This window comes from Hordeum vulgare, chromosome 2H (assembly GCF_904849725.1).
Source record: "Hordeum vulgare subsp. vulgare chromosome 2H, MorexV3_pseudomolecules_assembly, whole genome shotgun sequence".
Lineage (NCBI taxonomy): Eukaryota > Viridiplantae > Streptophyta > Magnoliopsida > Poales > Poaceae > Hordeum > Hordeum vulgare.
This window is the reverse complement of record NC_058519.1, coordinates 52,021,837-52,045,144: the sequence shown is the minus strand read 5'-3', so window position 1 is coordinate 52,045,144 and position 23,308 is coordinate 52,021,837.

Genomic DNA, 23,308 nt, shown 5'->3' with positions numbered 1-23,308 from the left:
AATTTCTTCTCTAGACTATCTCATGTGCTTATTATGGTGGATGGGGCAAGTAAAGTTTTCTTCGTAGCCAAGCACATGTCATAACATGGAGTATTAAAGGTTCTGTCACAGTATGTGACAACTTTTATTGACCCGTTGCAACGCACGGGCATATGTCCTAGTAAATAGAAAAAGTAGAAAAGGTAGAAAAAGTAGAAGAAGAATATGTAGTTTAGTGCTAGGTTTAGTTTTTTTTGTTTTTTATGTTAAATTAGTTAGTTAGTTTATGGGGAGTGCTACGCATCCTCCGGTTGATCTTTTAAAAAGATCATCCGGATCACAAGCCGTTAGATCTGTAGCATCGAACGATCGGACACGCCTCCATTATTACAACATAGGCATTGTTGCAAAATTATTTCTGCAACACACGTCTTGTTGCGGAATTATTTTTGAAACATACGTCTTGTTGCTGAAATGTTTGCAACAGATGTTTGTAGCAAAAATTTGCAAATGAGATTTTGTGGCATTTTTTCCAACTCATATCTTGTTGCAGAAATAATATCCAAAATATGTTTTGTTGGAAAATATAAATATGTCGTGGACCATCACAACATCGCATATGTTTCTGAAACATAGCATCTGTTGCATAAATATGTTCGACAAAACATGGTGTGGGTGACCTTATTTCAACGCGTGTCAGGCAAAAAAGGTGACATACGCGTTCGCTAAGATCCGCCGGAGGATGGCAAGCATATTCCTTAGTTTATTAGGTAGAAAAAGTAGATAGAAAAGAAAAAAAATAGGTAGAAAAAAACTTAGAAGAAAATAAGAGAATAATAAACTAGAAGAAAAAAGAAGAAGAAGAAGAAGAAGAAGAAAGAGGAGAGGAGGGGAAAGATAAAAGAAAGAAGAAGAAGAAGAAGAAGAGAAGGAGGAGGAGGAGAAAAAAGACGAATAATAATAATAATAAGATGATCAAGAAGAAGAAGAAGAAAAAGAGGAGAGAGGAGAAGTAGAAAGAAGAGGACCCTGACCCCCGACCCGCAGCCCCCGACCACCGGCGCCCGACGTGTAACATCCCAAATTTCCTAATTTGGAATGTTTTACATTGTATCTAAGCATCTATAAATATTGATTTAAATAAAGTTTGCATTTGAATTTTTTTGACTTTTGCTTTTACATTTCTATTTTTTTTCTTCACACGAGAAATGCAGGGAAATAACCTCTTGCACGCAAGAGAGAGCAGAGAAAAATGACCCTCCAAAATGTGAGGCCTTCCTGAAATATTTTGAGCCAATAAAGCCAAAGTTTTATTGAGAAAATAATTGCAAAAAGAAAATATAGCATTAAGGGATTTTTTCTGAAAAAACATTTTTTTAAAGTTTTTATTTTTGCCTCTGAAAAATGTTAATCGAGTAGATGATATTTTTCTGATAATTTTGGTATATAATACCCTATATTAATTATTTTATTTTGTTTCCTTTTTATTCCTTTTAGTTCCTGTTTTATAAAAAAAGCTAAAACGGGAATGTTTTTTTAAAAAGGAAGGCGCCTAAGCGCTTTATAGCGCAATCGGGCCGAATCCCAGCCCAGCTGGATCCGATCTGGATCCAGATCGGCCAACAGATCCCCCTATGCCCTCGCCTCTCTGTGTGGCCCGTGGCCCCGCGCCCGACCGAGCCCTCCCCTCGGTCATCTCCTTCCTCCCAGTCCCGAGCTTTCCAAGTTCGCCGGATCCTCGCCGGGATCGCCTCGATCTGGTACTCCTGCCCCGCCCGAGCCCCCTAGCCCCCCTATAAATACCCCCACCGCCACCTCGCCCCGTTCCCCTAGCCGCCGCCCCTGCCCAAGCCCCGCCGCCCTCTGCCCAAGCTCGCCGGAGCCGAGCCCCGCCCCGAGGCCCCTGGCGCCCTGCTGCTCTCTCCCCGCATCGAGCTGCCTCCCCACCGCCACCAACCGCCCGAGGAGGACCGCCGCCATCTCCTCGACTCCTCAGACCACGCCGGAGACCACCAGAGCTCCTCCCCTCGCTAGCGCCGCCTCGGACCTCGCCGGAGTAGCCCCTAGCCGGCCAACTCTCTGTAAGTCTCCACCCCCCCTTTTGACCGTTGGATTAAAACAGACGCATAGGATTAGATGTGCATACCCCTTCGGGTCTTACAAAAAAAACCGGATCGGTTTTTCTGTCACTTAAACTGAGCCAAGTAGTTTTCATTAGATTGCGGCCATGTGTTAGTTTTCCCTCGCAGCAAACACCCCGCAGCCAAACAGAGACTGCCACATGTACCCCTGCCCGATTGTAGCAAATCCTTTTTTTCTGTTTAATTCAAAAACAGAGAAAGTTGTAATCTTGTTTCCCCTATAACTTTTGATCTAGAGATCCAATGAGGTTGATTATTTTTCGAGTAGATCACAAATGTTCTGTAGTTTTTAAAAACATATAATTTATCTCTGTTTAAAATTTTCAAATTTAAATTAGATCAGATTTAGTTTAAACCTTGTTTTGCTTATTCCAGGAGTTTAAAAAATGATTTTTATTTGATTCTTTTTTCTACTGCTTCCTAGTGATTATATATTTCTGTGGTATAAGTTTCAAATGTTTTTATATATTTTTACTTGGGGTTTTAACAGAAACAAGTTTCTGCCTTAGTGACGTGTAGTGAATTCTTTCACTTAGGCCATAGCTACTTATTACTTGTGATGTTATTTTTACTTGTTGATTGATTGTAGTGCTTATGGTGTGTATTTGTTTGTATCGGTAGATCACCCGGAGTGCGAAGCTTGTTACTTAGAAGCGATCGATCAAGACAACTATCATCAAGGCAAGTCATTTTGATCATACTATCTCATGTTTTTCGATGCATGGTAGTTTCACCTTTCTTTGCCCAATTGCATGCTGCTTAGGTAGTTCGAAATTTTAGTATAGGTTGTAATATCATGTGGTAGGCACACAACGACCCCGATACTTGGCCCTGGGACGACAAATTTCATATTGCTATGCTTGAGTAGACGGGATTTCGGTTGAGTGCATAACACGAGTGATGCGAGGTTGATTAAATAACCAAGACCGGTTAAGACAAGATTTTCAAGACCTCATGATGCAATGCAAGTCTGGGTGAAGGACGGTTGATCGGCTCCCTGGAGAAACCAGTGGATGACCCGGGATGCTGGAGACGGCCATGACATCTTGCGGAAAGCTTCACCCAGGCTCGAAGAGACGTACGGAGGCTTCAAGACCCAAGGCTTACCTGCACAGCCACAAGTCATTATGGGCTCTGGCTTCGTTGGACAACGCGGCGACTCTGGACAGGCGGTGCTAGCAGATGTAGAAGAACGGTAGGATTGGATGGGCACCGACAGGGATTCAGAGGGACCCATTGAAAGACCATGTTTTGATCATCTGGTCTTCAAACACCCCGAAGTGCGAGGACATACACGGAGGCGATCAAATCTTGTGGGGAACGTGTGCAAAACTCTTCAGAGTGCCCAAACCTAATCGATTAGCCGTGTCCACGGTCATGGACAACTTGAGCCGAAGGCATTGAAATTCCCCTGAACTCTCGACACAACTTAATAATGATGTGGGTGTTAACAACAACTCGGGTACGAGAATTGGTTGGCGGAACCATCTCGTTCACAACAAACAATGTAGTAATATTTTGTTTCCAGCCCCTCTTGTTGTCGGAGAAAATTGGCTTTATGCAAAACTTATAGCCCCACCTGCCAAATATGCATGTAGAGATAGTTGATTATTATTTTTACCCCTCTCTTTGATGACTTGCCGGCATATTCCATATGCTGACCTACACGGCTGCAACGTATCATGTTGTAGAGTATTTTTCTGACCAGGAGTGAGGCTACGATCTATGCTCAACGACATGCCCTGGAGTCGGATGGACTCGTCTACCTGATGCTTCCGCTAGTCTTCGTTAGATATCTCATGAGATGGCCTTCGGCCACTTTATTGTAATCCATTATTGTAATAGAGTACTCGATATGATATTTCGATTAATAAAGCTGTGTGATTGAACTCTTGATATATACATTGATGTACTGAGTGTGTACCAGCATGATCTTGGGATGGTACGAAAACACCAGAGGCTTGACTCGTCTTGAGTCGGGTCGCTACACGACGCCACCAACCCCTGACCCTCGACCCCCTACCTCCGACGCCACTGACACCCGACTCCCGACCCTCGACACCCGACACCACTGACCCTCGACACCCGACTCTCGACCCCCGACGCCTGACGCCACCAACCCTCGATGCCCGCCGCCACCAACCCCCGACCCTCGACCCCCGACCCCCGACGCCACTGACACCCGACTCCCGACCCCCGACGCCCGTCACCACTGACCCCCGACCCCCAACTCCCGAGGCCCGACACCACTGACCCCCGACCCCCGACCTCCAACCCCCGACTCCCGACCCCCGACCCCGACGCCACTGACCCTCGACCCCCGACACCCTATCCCCGACCCCCGATGCCACTAACCCCCAACCCCAGGCCCCCGACACCTCTTTGGCCTCTTGTTGATCGAAAAGACCCCAACCCCCGACGCTAGTGACCCTCGACCCCCGATGACACTGACCCCCGACCATCGACGCATTTAACCCGACTCCCGACCACCGACACACGACATCACCGACCCTCGACGGCACTGACTCCCAACGCCACTAGGCCCCGACCTCCGACACCTCTTCTGCCTTCTGTTGAACGAGAAGGTGCTTTTCGGCCTTCTAGAGGCCCACGGGGTCATAATTTTGTAAATTATGAGTTAGGTCACATATTTTCCGATTATGTTAATTATAAAAACATCGTATTTGTGTTGATCGTGTGAATTTCAATGTGTAGTTGTTCGACGACCTCCATGTGCATTGGACGAGCTCCCCCTTGCGTTTGTTGGTGAGCACAAATTACTTCTCCTCCTACCCCCTTAATTTGCTCTGTCCCGGTCTTCGTGCCGATGAAACTTGCTAGCTATAGGTTTCTTCAATCATGAGTATGCGTGACCAGTATGCGTCTCCCGTTCGAAAGGGCGACAACTATAAATATGCATTTCTTTGCATATTTATAACCGCCATCCTTTCGTATTGTCCAACATTATCCATGGACAGCCCGAATATGTGTAGATTGGGTTTGTTTTCCCGTATGCTGTGCTCTGGATCCGATGCGGAATTTCATCAGTGCCTCCGCTGTTGTTCTCCGGGTACACATCCTCTCTGCTTATTGCCGAGACGTGTATCAGGAGAACAGCGGCGAGGTGCTGCCGAAATTCTGCGTCGCATCTGGAGCAGAGCATGGGAAAACGAACCCAGTCTACACATACTCGGGTGGGATTAGGACCTATCTTTACCTATTAGCGTGTAGGTTGCATGGACGTAATAAAACTGACAAACTTGATTAGCGTATGAATATAGATAATGAATTATATATTTATTTCTTGTGCCTCCATAGGTAGATAGGCAACATGAGTGATCGTGCTTGGATGTACACTGGTCACCCTAGTCAGAAAGACATGACCCATGAATGGTTAACAAAAACCAGGGGGTTTGTGAGAGCCGCATTTGCAAATGGCCAGAATAAAACATGGTGCCCCTTCCCAACTGCGCCAACTGGAAAAAGCAGACAGAGTTTGAAATGGGTAAACACCTGCAAAAGTGGGGTTTTACGCCTAATTATACGATGTGGACTTTTCATGGTGAGTCTGACCAACGTGCCAGAGCTGAGGTGATTCGTCGTTGCACCGACGAGCATGGTACCGGGATTGAAGACATGGTGCAAGACTTTGATGATGCTCGTGATTCGGAAGATGAGATGGAGGAGTCTGCAAAGGCCTTCTATGAAATGCTGGAGTCTTCAAAACGTCCTCTCCACGAGCAGACTGAGCTTTGTCAGCTGGATGCCATCGCGCAAGTAATGGCTCTGAAGGCTCAATTCAACCTAGGCAGAGAATGCTACGACGCGATGATGACAATATTTGGACTCTTTCTACCCAAAGGCCATGTACTGCCTGCAAACCTGTACCAGTCAGAGAAAATCCTCCGTGTACTTAAGATGCCCTATGAGAAGATACATGCCTATGAGAATGGATGTGCCTTATTTAGGCTTGAGTATGCGACCTTGAACTATTGCCTCATTTGCAATTCTTCCAGGTATATTGTGGTAGACAACGGCATCGGTGAGAAGAATCAGACCAAAATCCCCATTAGTGTTCTTCGATATCTGCCAATCGTACCAAGACTTCAACGTCTTTTCATGGTCGAAGAGACGGCCAGACAGATGACATGGCACAAATTGGGCAAAAGAACCGAACTAGATGCGGATGGGAACAAGATGCTGGTACACACTTCAGATGGTTTTGCGTGGAGGCACTTCGATGCATTACATAAGGATAAATCGGAAGATCCAAGGCAACCTAGAGTTGCCATCAGCACGGATGGGTTCAATGTGTATGGTATGACGGCAGCACAATACAGTTGTTGGCCTGTATTTGTCATTCCACTAAATTTGCCACCCGGAGAGATTATGAAAAGAAAGAACATTTTCCTGACGTTGTTAATTCCAGGGCCCAACTATCCGTGGAAGAATATGAATGTGTACATGCATCCGCTTAAGGATGAGTTGCAAGAAGCCTGGGATAATGGGATCAAGACCTACGACGCGGCTACCAAAACAAATTTCAAAATGCATGTGTGGTACATGTACTCGACGCATGATTATCCGGCGTTTGCGCTATTCGCTGGCTAGTGTGTGCATGGAAGGTTCCCGTGCACCACATGCAAGGCAGCTTTTCAGTTCCGTTGGTTGTAGGCTAGTCGCAAGTATTCTTGCTTCGACATGCATAGACAATTCCTGGATCCTGACCATAAGTTCAGAAAAGACAACAAGAATTTCATCAAAGGTAGAGTTGTCAAAAACACTGCACCAGCTGCGTTGACAGGCCAACAGACCCTTGATCAGTTAAACGCTCTCGAGCCTGATCCTTTGCATCCAGGATACTTCAAAGGGTATAATACGGAACACGCCTGGACTCACAAGTCATGCTTATGGGATCTCCCTTACTTCAAAGACCTCCTTTGCCCACACAACATTGACGTGATGCACACTGAAAAGAATATTGCGGAGGCCATTTTTGGTACATTGTTCGGCATAGAGGGGAAGTCAAAAGATAATCCTAAGGCTAGAATCGACCTGGAGGCTCTATGTGATAGACCGTTGCAAAACTTGCGACAACGGAAAGGAAAGAAAAGCATAGCGAAGCCAAAGGCATGGTTCAATCTTGAAAGGCCAGCTATGAGGGAAATGCTATTGTGGGTGAAAATGCGGTTGATGTTCCCCGATGGGTATGCTGCGAATCTAAAGAGGGGAGCGAGTCTTGAGAAATTGAAAATATTTGGGCTCAAGAGTCATGATTGGCACATATGGATTGAGCGGGTAATGCCGGTGATGTTGCGTGGCTTTATCCCTGAGGATGAATGGCTAGTACTGGTAGAGTTGAGCTATTTCTTCCGTTCTCTTTGTGCGAAAGAACTATCGCCTGGCGTGCTAGATGAAATGGAAGAGTTGGCGCCGGAGTTGATCTGCAAATTAGAAAAGATCTTTCCACCGGGCTTCTCTAATCCAATGCAACATTTGATTTTGCATCTCCCGACCGAGGCAAGAATGGGGGGGGGGGGGCGTTCAAAATCGATGGTGCTACTCAACTGAGAGGAGGCAGAAGACGCTTCGAGCTAAGTGTAAAAATAAACGTAGAATTTAAGCATCGATGGCCGAGGCATTCATTACTGAGGAGGCGGCAAACTTCATGACAGCACACTACGAAGCCAAAAATCATCATTTGCATAACCCGAAGCCTCGGTACAATGATGGCGATCAAAAAAAAGTTCGATCCAACCTCAGCCTATTCAAAGGTAAGCTCGCACCATCCGGTGCTTCGAAAGGGAAATCGTTGGATGTCGAAGAATGGCGGACCATTTCATTGTATATCTTCACCAACCTAACAGAAGTGCGGCCGTGCATCGAGTTAGTTCTCGGTAATTTATTGTTCCGCAACTTCTAATTGCTTTGAACTACTCTTATTCCCGGATATTTGATATAGTCGATACGTCGCCGAATTCTCGGATGGAGCGGTCATCGAAAAGGATTCCGTCGAAGAGTATGAGCTTCTCGCAAAGCATGGAGGCGACTATCCCGGTTTCATCTCTTGGTTCAAACAAAGGGTAATTAATTACCATTAAGGGCCCATTTGATTTCTTGGTCTAATTTGCGGCTAATGAATCCATTCTTTCGTATTAAACTTGTAGGCTGATGCAGAGTCTATGGACGCCGAGTTGAGACAAGTCGCTAATGGTTTTGACTATAAGGTCCGTTCATTTGACAAATACAACATCAACGGGTATCACTTTCGTACCTTTGGCAAAGAGCTATCTATGCCCGACCTAAAGACTACAAATTGTTCTGTCTCTGCTATCGGCGAAGGAGACACCGAGTATTATGGAAGAGTTGAAGCAATTTATGAACTTCTATTCTATGGTGAAAACCCACCGACCGTCGTAGTCTTCAAATGTTATTGGTTTGAGCCGAGGGAGACTAGAAGGACTCATCAACATATAGGACTAGTCGAAATCAACCAAAACACCCACTTAGATGTTCCCGATGTCTATATTACGGCTCAACATGCGACACAAGTTTTCTATCTACTGTGGGCCTGCCAAACTGATCCAAATCTCAAAGGTTGGGATGTCGTTTATGAAGTGCCACCACATTTTAGACCACCTACCCTCAATGAAGAGGATTACGAACCTCACATTAACCCAGACACATATGAAGGAGAATTCTTCGAAGAAACACGTATGTCCAAGAAACGTTTCAAGAACCTCTCTACTTCACCCCAGAACATTGAAGTAGACAGCGACAGTGAATCCGTCTTAACCTCTGAGCCCGAACAGGAAGAGCTGGAAGAAGAAGAGGTTACTGCTGCGGATGACCTGTCACTTCTTGACCGATTACATAATGGTGGCCTTCCACATGTTCTTCGTGATAGTGATGATGATGATGCATTTATTGATGATAGTGATGATCATGATGCATTTATTGACCCCGAAGCATATATAGACGAGGATGATTGTTATTAGTTCATGTCAGGTATTCAACTATTATACTATATATAAATTTTTAGTTCATGTTAGGTATTCAATTTTTATTAGTCATGTTGGTATTTATGACGATGATACACTTAAATTATATACATTTTATTACTCCTGTTGGTATTTATGTTGTACTAATTTCATTTACTCTTTGTCATGACAGGTGTTGAAAGATGGTGGGAAAGGGTCGAAAGCACTCCGCGGCTGCTTCTTCGTCGGCGGGTGATGGGATGGGTACTTCCATTCCTGCCTCGCCTCTTCGGGGAGTGTTGCTCTCTACTTTGCAAGGAGCGCCCCCCGTGAGAGGAGGTCGACCCCCCGCGAAGCCGAGAGGCACTAAAGGTACACGTTGTATTCATGTTGGTATTTATGTTGTACTCATGTTGTATGCATATTGGTATTTATATACATTTTATTACCCATGTTGGTATTTATGTTGTACTAAAGGTACACGTGGCCGCGGGAGAGGTAGGGCTACACGGTCTCCGCCACCACCCCAAGCTGATTCACCTGAGCACAAGACTTCTAGGATGGATTCGCCTAAGGTGGAGGCTACACGGTCTCCGGTTCACGAGCCTCGGGTCGACGAGCCTCAGGTCGACGAGCCTTCGACCCACGAGACTCGTGTCCCAGAGGCTTCCTTCCAGGCGACTCCGGAGCAAAGCAGGGACGAGCGTACGTCCCAAGAGACCCAGTGGGATACCTGGCCTGAGGCAAGTGGCCATGCTGGTAGCAACGAGGAGCTGGGTGAGGGGGCTACCGTCTACCAGCGTGGTAGTTCGGGGCTCCTGCTCGTGCCAGCGACCCCCGAGCAGAGGTGGTCGATTAGGCCAAATGGGGACAAGTAAGTTAATTTACTCTTATTTAAACTTTTGCCTTCGCATATTCTCAAATATCTAATGTTTTGGCTTTAATTTGTCATACTGTAGGGGTTGGATTATTGCCAAGGGTGTCCGCAAGCCCAACAGCATCCTTGGTGTTCTTTTCCGTCAAAACTTCCCAGGGTTTGTTACGTTGCCCGGTCGGGAGCGAGAGGTAGGAATGAACTGGGAGCACTACTTGGGTGCCCCTGCCCCGCCGGAGGTGGAGATCGTCGGTGTTTTGTGTGACACGAGGGCGGACATGGTGATCCGAATGTTCTGGGTAATTTCTCTTTCACACAATTATAAATCAACCATAGCTATTTATTGTACTAATCGGTGGTCTCGTTTGCAGACCTACTACAGGTGTGAGGAGGGATACGAGGAGGACGCGGCAAAGGTTATCGAAACCGAATGTCGCCGCCTACTTCAAAACTTTCGGCACGAGGCTCGGGTGCAGGCTGTTCGAGACTACTATGCCACGCGGCGTATTAGGCTTGACAAGGCGAAGTGTCGTGATGCTAAGTTGGAGAAGGAGCATTACATGAAGGTAATTACATATTATTAAGGCTTTGTAGTTAGTTTCCTTGATTTGGTTCTTACGCACTCAAATTTCTCTTTATTAACTTAGGTGCCCCCTAGATGGTGTGTGGATAAGATGGATTGTTGGGAGGCCTTGGTGGATCAGTGGTGCTCCGAAACGTGGGAGGCCAGCCACAACAACTCCAAGGAGAGGCGTGGCAAAATGGTTGGCGTGCCACACCATCAAGGGAGCGTCAACTTAATCCAATTTGGCGAGAACTGGGTATGTGGTTTGCTTCATGCCTCATGCAATTCATTCTTAATGCTATTTTGAGCACTTTACCAATACAATTTTCCTCTCTCTCTCTTTTAGGCGCGTCACAATAAGACGGAGGCGCCACAGATGTACGACCTGTATGCGATGGCCCATACTGCCTCGTACAAGAAGGTCAAGGCATTCTCTGAGTCTGACCTCGAGCATCCAGAAAACTTCACCAACATCTCCTCCCACGACAAGCTCGTGAAGTACAGAGATCACGGGAAGGCGAGGAAAAGGGAGGACTTTAACCCGAGCGAGGGGCCTATTGATCCAGAGCTGGTGATGATAGCTGGCAACGGGAGGCCCCATGGCTCGATCGCCATTGGAGACGGCCTTATACGTTGTCCTAGCTCTCTCCGGAATATAAAGGCACACCAAACGAGCTCTTGTCCGGAGTTAACACGTCGTCCATGGCCAGTAGAGCTCGCCATCGAGGTTAGTTTAATGGACTCAACTATCTTTTCGCATTATGTCGTGCGTTGGAACCAATATGATTACATTGCTAACAATGAGTTGTGTTGTAGGCTGCTATTCAGAAAGAGAGAGAGAGGCAATCCAGGCGGCTATGGCGGAGAAGGATAAGGAAATTAGGGAGCTGGAGGAGAGGACGACTGCATTGGTGGAGGCGGAGAGGGCACGGAATGATGCGTCTACCAGGGCCATATACGAGCTCTTCGTGGTAAGTTTCTTCTTCATGTTATTTCAAATCTTGCATTTGAATGTCCGTTTCATTAATAAATAAAAAGTTTGACTTGTGGAAACCAAATGTACAGTCTATGTGCGAGAAGAACGGCCAAGTCCCTTCGCCGATGCCATTCATTAACGTGGCGGGGACGGTGAGTTTCATTTCAGTGGAGTGATCTTAAGAGTGTCCTCATACTAACTACACATTGCAAATGATGTTTGGTGCAGAATATGTCCCGAAACGCATCGCACGACCCTTCTACAGTCGAGCCTTCTCCAGGCAGCATTCTCCAGGTGAAACAAGCCAGAGCCACCATGCTTGACCCTAACTTAGGTATGTTATTTCTAGTGTTTTAATAAAAGATAGCTAGATGAAATAATTAGCTTAGTTAGCTCCAAAATGACCTATTTAATAAAAAATGACCTATACTTAGCTAATGATCCTCGAAATGACATAATTAGCTCCAAAAATGCATTCTTAGCCAATTTAGCCCGAAGAAGGGGACGAGAGGAGAAGAAAGAGGAAAAATGAAAGGAAGGAAGAAGAAGAAGAGGAGAAGAAGAAGGAGAGGGAGGAGGATAAGAAGAAGGAGAAGAAGGAGGAGAAGAAGGAGAAGGACATCCTCCTTCTCCTTCTTCTTCCTCCTTCTTCCTCCTTCTCCTTCTCCTTCTTCTTTTCTTCTTCTTCTCCTCTTCCTTCTCCTTATCCTCCTCCTCCTCCTCCTTCTTTTACTTCTTCTTCTCTTTCTCTTCTTCTACGTAGCTTAGACTCATCCAACAAAGCCTAAATTGGCTAATTATCCATCTAAATGACATAATTAGCTTAGTTAGCTCCAAAATGGTCTATTTAATGAAACTTGACCCATACTTAGCTAATTATCCTCGAAATGACATAATTAGCTCCAAAAATGCATTCTTAGCCAATTTAGCCCGAAGAAGGGGACGAGAGGAGAAGAAAGAGGAAAAATGAAAGGAAGGAAGAAGAAGAAGAGGAGAAGAAGAAGAAGGAGAGGGAGGAGGATAAGAAGAAGGAGAAGAAGGAGGAGAAGAAGGAGAAGGAGCTCCTCCTTCTCCTTCTTCTTCCTCCTTCTTCCTCCTTCTCCTTCTCCTTCTTTTCTTCTTCTTCTCCTCTTCCTTCTCCTTCTCCTCCTCCTCCTCCTCCTTCTTTTACTTCTTCTTCTCTTTCTCTTCTTCGACGTAGCTTAGACTCATCCAAGAAAGCCTAAATTGACTAATTATCCATCTAAATGACATAGTTAGCTTAGTTAGCTCCAAAATGACCTATTTAATAAAAAATGACCTATACTTAGCTAATTATCCTCGAAATGACATAATTAGCTCCAAAGATGCATTCTTAGCCAATTTAGCCCGAAGAAGGGGACGAGAGAAGAAGAAAGAGGAAAAATGAAAGGAAGGAAGAAGAAGAAGAGGAGAAGAAGAAGAAGGAGAGGGAGGAGGATAATAAGAAGGAGAAGAAGGAGGAGAAGAAGGAGAAGGAGCTCCTCCTTCTCCTTCTCCTTCTTCTTTTCTTCTTCTTCTCCTCTTCCTTCTCCTTCTCCTCCTCCTCCTCCTCCTCCTCCTTCTTTTGCTTCTTCTTCTGTTTCTCTTCTTCTACGTAGCTTAGACTCATCCAAGAAAGCCTAAATTGGCTAATTATCCATCTAAATGACATAGTTAGCTCCAAAATGACCTATTTAATAAAAAATGACCTATACTTAGCTAATTATACTCGAAATGACATAATTAGCTCCAGATATGCATTCTTAGCCAATTTAGCCCGAAGAAGGGGACGAGAGGAGAATAAAGAGGAAAAATGAAAGGAAGGAAGAAGAAGAAGAGGAGAAGAAGAAGAAGGAGAGGGAGGAGGATAAGAAGAAGGAGAAGAAGGAGGAGAAGAAGGAGAAGGAGATCCTCCTTCTCCTTCTTCTTCCTCCTTCTTCCTCCTTCTCCTTCTTCTTTTCTTCTTCTTCTCCTCTTCCTTCTCCTTATCCTCCTCCTCCTCCTCCTCCTTCTTTTACTTCTTCTTCTCTTTCTCTTCTTCTACGTAGCTTAGACTCATCCAACAAAGCCTAAATTGGCTAATTATCCATCTAAATGACATAATTAGCTTAGTTAGCTCCAAAATGGTCTATTAAATAAAACATGACCCATGCTTAGCTAATTATCCTCGAAATGACATAATTAGCTCCAAAAATGCATTCTTAGCCAATTTATCCCGAAGAAGGGGACGAGAGGAGAAGAAAGAGGAAAAATGAAAGGAAGGAAGAAGAAGAAGAGGAGAAGAAGAAGAAGGAGAAGGAGGAGGATAAGAAGAAGGAGAAGAAGGAGAAGGAGCTCCTCCTTCTCCTTCTTCTTCCTCCTTCTTCCTCCTTCTCCTTCTCCTTCTTCTTTTCTTCTTCTTCAACTCTTCCTTATCCTTCTCCTCCTCCTCCTCCTCTCCTTCTTTTACTTCTTCTTCTCTTTCTCTTCTTCTACGTAGCTTAGACTCATCCAACAAAGCCTAAATTGGCTAATTATCCATCTAAATGACATAGTTAGCTTAGTTAGCTCCAAAATGACCTATTTAATAAAAAATGACCTATACTTAGCTAATTATCCTCGAAATGACATAATTAGCTCCAAAAATGCATTCTTAGCCAATTTAGCCCGAAGAAGGGGACGAGAGGAGAAGAAAGAGGAAAAATGAAAGGAACGAAGAAGAAGAAGAGGAGAAGAAGAAGAAGGAGAGGGAGGAGGATAATAAGAAGGAGAAGAAGCAGGAGAAGAAGGAGAAGGAGCTCCTCCTTCTCCTTCTTCTTCCTCCTTCTCCTTCTCCTTCTTCTTTTCTTCTTCTTCTCCTCTTCCTTCTCCTTCTCCTCCTCCTACTCCTCCTCCTCCTCCTTCTTTTACTTCTTCTTCTCTTTCTCTTCTTCTACGTAGCTTAGACTCATCCAAGAAAGCCTAAATTGGCTAATTATCCATCTAAATGACATAATTAGCTTAGTTAGCTCCAAAATGACCTATTTAATAAAAATGATCTATACCTAGCTAATTATCCTCGAAATGACATAATTAGCTCCAAAAATGCATTCTTAGCCAATTTAGCCCGAAGAAGGGGACGAGAGGAGAAGAAAGAGGAAAAATTAAAGGAAGGAAGAAGACGAAGAGGAGAAGAAGAAGAAGGAGAGGGAGGAGGATAAGAAGAAGGAGAAGAAGGAGGAGAAGAAGGAGAAGGAGCTCCTCCTTCTCCTTCTTCTTCCTCCTTCTTCCTCCTTCTCCTTCTCCTTCTTCTTTTCTTCCTCTTCTCCTCTTCCTTCTCCTTCTCCTCCTCCTCGTCCTCCTCCTTCTTATACTTCTTCTTCTCTTTCTCTTCTTCTGCGTAGCTTAGACTCATCCAAGAAAGCCTAAATTGGCTAATTATCCATCTAAATGACATAATTAGCTTAGTTAGCTCCAAAATGACCTATTTAATAAAAAATATCCTATACTTAGCTAATTATCCTCGAAATGACATAATTAGCTCCAAAAATGCATTCTTAGCCAATTTATCCCGAAGAAGGGGACGAGAGGAGAAGAAAGTGCAAAAATGAAAGGAAGGAAGAAGAAGAAGAGGAGAAGAAGAAGAAGGAGAGGGAGGAGGAGAAGAAGAAGGAGAAGAAGGAGGAGAAGAAGGAGAAGGAGCTCCTCTTTCTCCTTCTTCTTCCTCCTTCTTCCTCCTTCTCCTTCTCCTTATTCTTTTCTTCTTCTTCTCCTCTTCCTTCTCCTTCTCCTCCTCCTCCTCCTCCTCCTCCTTCTTTTACTTCTTCTTCTCTTTCTCTTCTTCTACGTAGCTTAGACTCATCCAACAAAGCCTAAATTGGCTAATTATCCATCTAAATGACATAATTAGCTTAGTTAGCTCCTAAATGGTCTATTTAATAAAACATGACCTATACTTAGCTAATTATCCTCGAAATGACATAATTAGCTCCAAAAAGGCATTCTTAGCCAATTTAGCCCGAAGAAGGGGACGAGAGGAGAAGAAAGAGGAAAAATGAAAGGAAGGAAGAATAATAAGAGGAGAAGAAGAAGAAGAAGGAGAGGGAGGAGGATAAGAAGAAGGAGAAGAAGGAGAAGGAGCTCCTCCTTCTCCTTCTTCTTCCTCCTTCTTCCTCCTTCTCCTTCTCCTTCTTTTCTTCTTCTTCTCCTCTTCCTTCTCCTTCTCCTCCTCCTCCACCTCCTCCTCCTTCTTTTACTTCTTCTTCTCTTTCTCTTCTTCTACGTAGCTTAGACTCATCCAAGAAAGCCTAAATTGGCTAATTATCCATCTAAATGACATAATTAGCTTAGTTAGCTCCAAAATGACCTATTTAATAAAAAATGACCTATACTTAGCTAATTATCCTCGAAATGAGATAATTAGCTCCAAAAATGCATTCTTAGCCAATTTAGCCCGAAGAAGGGGACGAGAGGAGAAGAAAGAGGAAAAATGAAAGGAAGGAAGAAGAAGAGGAGGAGAAGAAGAAGAAGGAGAGGGAGGAGGATAATAAGAAGGAGAAGAAGCAGGAGAAGAAGGAGAAGGAGCTCCTCCTTCTCCTTCTTCTTCCTCCTTCTCCTTCTCCTTCTTCATTTCTTCTTCTTCTCCTCTTCCTCCTCCTTCTCCTCCTCCTACTCCTCCTCCTCCTCCTTCTTTTACTTCTTCTTCTCTTTCTCTTCTTCTGCGTAGCTTAGACTCATCCAAGAAAGCCTAAATTGGCTAATTATCCATCTAAATGACATAATTAGCTTAGTTAGCTCCAAAATGACCTATTTAATAAAAAATGATCTATACTTAGCTAATTATCCTCGAAATGAGATAATTAGCTCCAAAAATGCATTCTTAGCCAATTAAGCCCGAAGAAGGGGACAAGAGGAGAAGAAAGAGGAAAAATTAAAGGAAGGAAGAAGTAGAAGAGGAGAAGAAGAAGAAGGAGAGGGAGGAGGATAAGAAGAAGGAGAAGAAGGAGGAGAAGAAGGAGAAGGAGCTCCTCCTTCTCCTTATTCTTCCTCCTTCTCCTTCTCCTTCTTCTTTTCTTCCTCTTCTCCTCTTCCTTCTCCTTCTCCTCCTCCTCCTCCTCCTCCTCCTTCTTATACTTCTTCTTCTCTTTCTCTTCTTCTGCGTAGCTTAGACTCATCCAAGAAATCCTAAATTGGCTAATTATCCATCTAAATGACATAATTAGCTTAGTTAGCTCCAAAATGACCTATTTAATAAAAAATGACCTATACTTAGCTAATTATCCTCGAAATGACATAATTAGCTCCAAAAATGCATTCTTAGCCAATTTAGCCCGAAGAAGGGGACGAGAGGAGAAGAAAGTGGAAAAATGAAAGGAATGAAGAAGAAGAAGAGGAGAAGAAGAAGAAGGAGAGGGAGGAGGAGAAGAAGAAGGAGAAGAAGGAGGAGAAGAAGGAGAAGGAGCTCCCCCTTCTCCTTCTTCTTCCTCCTTCTTCCTCCTTCTCCTTCTCCTTATTCTTTTATTCTTCTTCTCCTCTTCCTTCTCCTTCTCCTCCTCCTCCTCCTCCTCCTCCTTCTTTTACTTCTTCTTCTCTTTCTCTTCTTCTACGTAGCTTAGACTCATCCAAGAAAGCCTAAATTGGCTAATTATCCATCTAAATGACATAATTAGCTTAGTTAGCTCCTAAATGGTCTATTTGATAAAACATGACCTATACTTAGCTAATTATCCTCGAAATGACATAATTAGCTCCAAAAAGGCATTCTTAGCCAATTTAGCCCGAAGAAGGGGACGAGAGGAGAAGAAAGAGGAAAAATGAAAGGAAGGAAGAATAAGAAGAGGAGAAGAAGAAGAAGAAGGAGAGGGAGGAGGATAAGAAGAAGGAGAAGAAGGAGAAGGAGCTCCTCCTTCTCCTTCTTCTTCCTCCTTCTTCCTCCTTCTCCTTCTCCTTCTTTTCTTCTTCTTCTCCTCTTCCTTCTCCTTCTCCTCCTCCTCCTCCTCCTCCTCCTTCTTTTACTTCTTCTTCTCTTTCTCTTCTTCTACGTAGCTTAGACTCATCCAAGAAAGCCTAAATTGGCTAATTATCCATCTAAATGACATAATTAGCTTAGTTAGCTCCAAAATGACCTATTTAATAAAAAATGACCTATACTTAGCTAATTATCCTCGAAATGACATAATTAGCTCCAAAAATGCAGTCTTAGCCAATTTAGCCCGAAGAAGGGGACGAGAGAAGAAGAAAGAGGAAAAATGAAAGGAAGGAAGAAGAAGAAGAGGAGAAGAAGAAGGAGAGGGAGGAGGATAATAAGAAGGAGAAGAAGCAGGAGAAGAAGGAGAAGGAGCTCCTCCTTCTCCTTCTTCTTCCTCCTTCTCCTTCTCCTTCTTCTTTTCTTCTTCTTCTCCTCTTCCTTCTCCTTCTCCTACTCCTACTCCTCCTCCTCCTCCTTCTTTTACTTATTCTTCTCTTTCTCTTCTTATACGTAGCTTAGACTCATCCAAGAAAGCCTAAATTGGCTAATTATCCATCTAAATGACATAATTAGCTTAGTTAGCTCCAAAATGACCTATTTAATAAAAAATGATCTATACTTAGCTAATTATCCTCGAAATGACATAATTAGCTCCAAAAATGCATTCTTAGCCAATTTAGCCCGAAGAAGGGGACGAGAGGAGAAGAAAGAGGAAAAATTAAAGGAAGGAAGAAGACGAAGAGGAGAAGAAGAAGAAGCAGAGGGAGGAGGATAAGAAGAAGGAGAAGAAGGTGGAGAAGAAGGAGAAGGAGCTCCTGGAGCTCCTTCTCCTTCTTCTTCCTCCTTCTTCCTCCTTCTCCTTCTCCTTCTTCTTTTCTTCCTCTTCTCCTCTTCCTTCTCCTTCTCCTGCTCCTCCTCCTCCTCCTCCTTCTTATACTTCTTCTTCTCTTTCTCTTCTTCTGCGTAGCTTAGACTCATCCAAGAAAGCCTAAATTGGCTAATTATCCATCTAAATGACATAATTAGCTTAGTTAGCTCCAAAATGACCTATTTAATAAAAAATGACCTATACTTAGCTAATTATCCTCGAAATGACATAATTAGCTCCAAAAATGCATTCTTAGCCAATTTAGCCCGAAGAAGGGGACGAGAGGACAAGAAAGTGGAAAAATGAAAGGAAGGAAGAAGAAGAAGAGGAGAAGAAGAAGAAGGAGAGCGAGGAGGAGAAGAAGAAGGAGAAGGAGCTCCTCCTTCTCCTTCTTCTTCCTCCTTCTTCCTCCTTCTCCTTCTCCTTATTCTTTTCTTCTTCTTCTCCTCTTCCTTCTCCTTCTCCTCCTCCTCCTCCTCCTCCTCCTTCTTTTACTTCTTCTTCTCTTTCTCTTCTTCTACCTAGCTTAGACTCATCCAACAAAGCCTAAATTGGCTAATTATCCATTTAAATGACATAATTAGCTTAGTTAGCTCCTAAATGGTCTATTTAATAAAACATGACCTATACTTAGCTAATTATCCTCGAAATGACATAATTAGCTCCAAAAAGGCATTCTTAGCCAATTTAGCCCGAAGAAGGGGACGAGAGGAGAACAAAGAGGAAAAATGAAAGGAAGGAAGAATAAGAAGAGGAGAAGAAGAAGAAGAAGGAGAGGAAGGAGGATAAGAAGAAGGAGAAGAAGGAGAAGGAGCTCCTCCTTCTCCTTCTTCTTCCTCCTTCTTCCTCCTTCTCCTTCTCCTTCTTTTCTTCTTCTTCTCCTCTTCCTTCTCCTTCTCCTCCTCCTCCTCCTCCTCCTTCTTTTACTTCTTCTTCTCTTTCTCTTCTTCTACGTAGCTTAGACTCATCCAAGAAAGCCTAAATTGGCTAATTATCCATCTAAATGACATAATTAGCTTAGTTAGCTCCAAAATGACCTATTTTATAAAAAATGACCTATACTTAGCTAGTTATCCTCGAAATGACATAATTAGCTCCAAAAATGCAGTCTTAGCCAATTTAGCCCGAAGAAGGGGACGAGAGGAGAAGAAAGAGGAAAAATGAAAGGAAGGAAGAAGAAGAAGAGGAGAAGAGGAAGAAGGAGAGGGAGGAGGATAAAAAGAAGGAGAAGAAGGAGAAGGAGCTCCTCCTTCTCCTTTTTCTTCCTCCTTGTTCCTCCTTCTCCTTCTCCTTCTTATTTTCTTCTTCTTCTCCTCTTCCTTCTCCTTCTCCTCCTCCTCCTCCTCCTCCTTCTTTTACTTCTTCTTCTCTTTCTCTTCTTCTACGTAGCTTAGACTCATACAACAAAGCCTAAATTGGCTAATTATCCATCTAAATGACATAATTAGCTTAGTTAGCTCCTAAATGGTCTATTTAATAAAACATGACCTATACTTAGCTAATTATCCTCGAAATGACATTTAGCTCCAAAAAGGCATTCTTAGCCAATTTAGCCCGAAGAAGGGGACGAGAGGAGAACAAAGAGGAAAAATGAAAGGAAGGAAGAAGAAGAAGAGGAGAAGATGAAGAAGAAGGAGAGGGAGGAGGATAAGAAGAAGGAGAAGAAGGAGAAGGAGCTCCTCCTTCTCCTTCTTCTTCCTCCTTCTTCCTCCTTCTCCTTCTCCTTCTTTTCTTCTTCTTCTCCTCTTCCTTCTCCTTCTCCTCCTCCTCCTCCTCCTTCTTTTACTTCTTCTTCTCTTTCTCTTCTTCTACGTAGCTTAGACTCATCCAAGAAAGCCTAAATTGGCTAATTATCCATCTAAATGACATAATTAGCTTAGTTAGCTCCAAAATGACCTATTTAATAAAAAATTACATATACTTAGCTAATTATCCTCGAAATGACATAATTAGCTCCAAAAATGCAGTCTTAGCCAATTTAGCCCGAAGAAGGGGACGAGAGGAGAAGAAAGAGGAAAAATGAAACGAAGGAAGAAGAAGAAGAGGAGAAGAAGAAGAAGGAGAGGGAGGAGGATAAGAAGAAGGAGAAGAAGGAGAAGGAGCTCCTCCTTCTCCTTCTTCTTCCTCCTTCTTCCTCCTTCTCCTTCTCCTTCTCCTTTTCTTCTTCTTCTCCTCTTCCTCCTCCTTCTCCTTCTCCTCCTCCTCCTCCTCCTCCTCCTTCTTTTGCTTCTTCTTCTGTTTCTCTTCTTCTACGTAGCTTAGACTCATCCAACAAACCCTAAATTGGCTAATTATCCATCTAAATGACATAATTAGCTTAGTTAGCTCCTAAATGGTCTATTTAATAAAACATGACCTATAGTTAGCTAAGTTCTCTCCAAAATGACATAATAAGGCTTACGTAGCTGCAACATGACCTATGCCCCCTAACTTAGGTATTAAATGGCCTATAATTAGCCTAGCTAGATCAAAAATGGCTTAATAAGCATAGTTTGCTCCGGAATGACCTATTTTACCCAAGTTAGCTCCGAAACGACCTATAGTTAGCTAGGGTTCCACCTAAATGACATAATTAGCTTAGTTAGCTCCTAAATGGTCTATACTTAGCTAATTTCTCTCCGAAATAACCTATATATACACTAGTTCATCTAGTATTATTCTTCTAACTTTCTTATTTGTCATTTTGCAGATTACCTTCACTTCACGGGAAGCTTGGAAAATATTGATGGAATGCTTGAAGATTATTTCTTGTACCATGGGTTGTATTGAAACTATATTAGTATATGAATATATGAAACTTTGTATGCACGTGGATGAAACTGGTGTAATATATGAAACTTTGTATGCACGTGGATGCAACTTGAAAGCTGGATATAAGAGGTTATTTTAATATGGTTATGAGTACGGAAAGAAATTTATTTATGTCAAATATATATATATATATATATATATCCTGATTATTGTTAAAAATGCTGGATATAACAAAAAATAAATAAAAAAGGGGTTGGTTCCCCTCTTTGCCGTCTGCCCCCACATGGCAAAGGGGGGAGGCATACGGCAAAGGTGGGAATCTGCCCCCTCTCTCTCCCCTCTTTGCCGTCTGCCCCCACATGGCAAAGGGGGGAGGCAGACGGCAAAGGGGGGAATCTGCCCCCTCTTTCTCCCCTCTTTGCCGTCTGCCCCCACATGGCAAAGGGGGGAGGCAGACGGCAAAGGTAGGAGGCCTGCCGTTAACACTTAACGGGGACGTTCCAATATATGTTGTCCCAGTTAATTTGCCGTCTGCCCCCTCATGGCAAAGTTTCTTTGTCGTCCGCTTTGGGAAAGCAGACGGCAAAGAACCTCTTCACCGGATTTTTTTACCGTCTACTTTGCCGTCTGCTGACCAACGGCAAAGCCTCTGCCATCCGTGGTTGCACCCTTTGCCGTCCGCTTTGGCCAACAACTATGGGAACAACAATAATTATCCTAGCACCAAAAACTCCACTTCTGAATTAGACAGCATGCTTAAAGACTTTACCACTTCCCAAAAAGCCTTCAACAAGAGTGTAGAAGAGAAACTAGAAAAATTAGATAGTCTCTCTTCGAAGGTGGACAACATAGCTCATGATGTAGATATTCTTAGAATTAGAACTCCCCCCCTTGAGGAAAGGAACACCACACCCATGAATGATATCCAAGTCCAAATTAATGGGAACATAAGAATGCTAGCCAAACATAAAGATAGATGGGCTAGAGAAAAAGAAGAGGAAGATAGGATTAAGAACCTTCCTACAAACACTACAATTGCTACTATACAAGTTGTTGGGATCTCAAAACTTTTAGCACCCTTCGCACTCCTAGTCCCAATGGACCTATTAATGGTGATGCTAATACCTCAACTATATGACAAGAAGGTCCTTTGAATATAGAGACTACGAAAAGAATGAGCTTAGATGACATTACTACCACTTTAATTAATGGTACTCCCTCCTTTCCGGTTTATAGGGCTCATCTCAAAATTTTCAGATTTCCATTATATTAGGCTCATTTTGAGTCCAAGTGAGTTAAAGTGCTTTGAGTCTCACACCATATTTAATTCATAGAGTTTAGAGAAAGGAGATGAGTGGCTATGCATGCATCGTTTTCTACATCCACCATGCAAGTCCAATGAAAGGAAGGATGCTATGTTTATTGCCTTGGAAATTTCATATGTGAGAAATATTTCATTGGCTAGTTTAAACTAGAGTCATCCACTCACAATTCACCTTGGTTGATGAGATTTCAGATTTGAGCCCTATAAACCGGAAAGGAGGGAGTAGTAATGTTGATTTTGACAGTTGTAGTCTTTCCGAAGTGATCACCTTTTTGCAAAGAATGGCTAAAGACCCCCACACTAGTACACTCAATATTGACTTCACCGAGCATATTACCAATCACTACTGGAAAACAGTTTTTTTCCATCTGCCTAGTCTTTGATGTCCGCTAGCTGATGGCAAAGAGTGTCTTTGCCGTCAACTTCAACAAAGCAGATGGCAAAGCACTGGCTGATGGCATAGAGTGTTTTTGCCATCAGGGACAACTTTGCCGTCAGCTAGCAGACGGCAAAGAGTCTCACAGCGGACGTCAAAGATGTAGATGGGCCCACCTGACCGCGGGGTGGTTATGTCAAACTGGAGTCCCTTCTTTGTCGTCTGCTAGAGGACGACAAAGAGTCCGGAGGCAGACGGCAAAGATTCTAGACTCTTTACCGTCCACCGGCAGACGGCAAAGAGTCTAGACTCTTTACCGTCCACCGGCAGACGGCAAAGAGCTAACTCCGTTAACGACTCCTTCCCCCCCACCCTGCCCCTCTCTCTCTGTAACGGCTCACCCCGCGCGCCCCTCTCTCTCTCCCAATCCCCAACGCCCACCGGCTGCCGCCACCACCGTCGCGTCGCCGCCCCCGTCGCGCCCGCCGCCGCCCCTTTCGCCCCCACCGCCGCCCCTGTCGCCCCCGCTGCCACCGTCGCGCCACCAC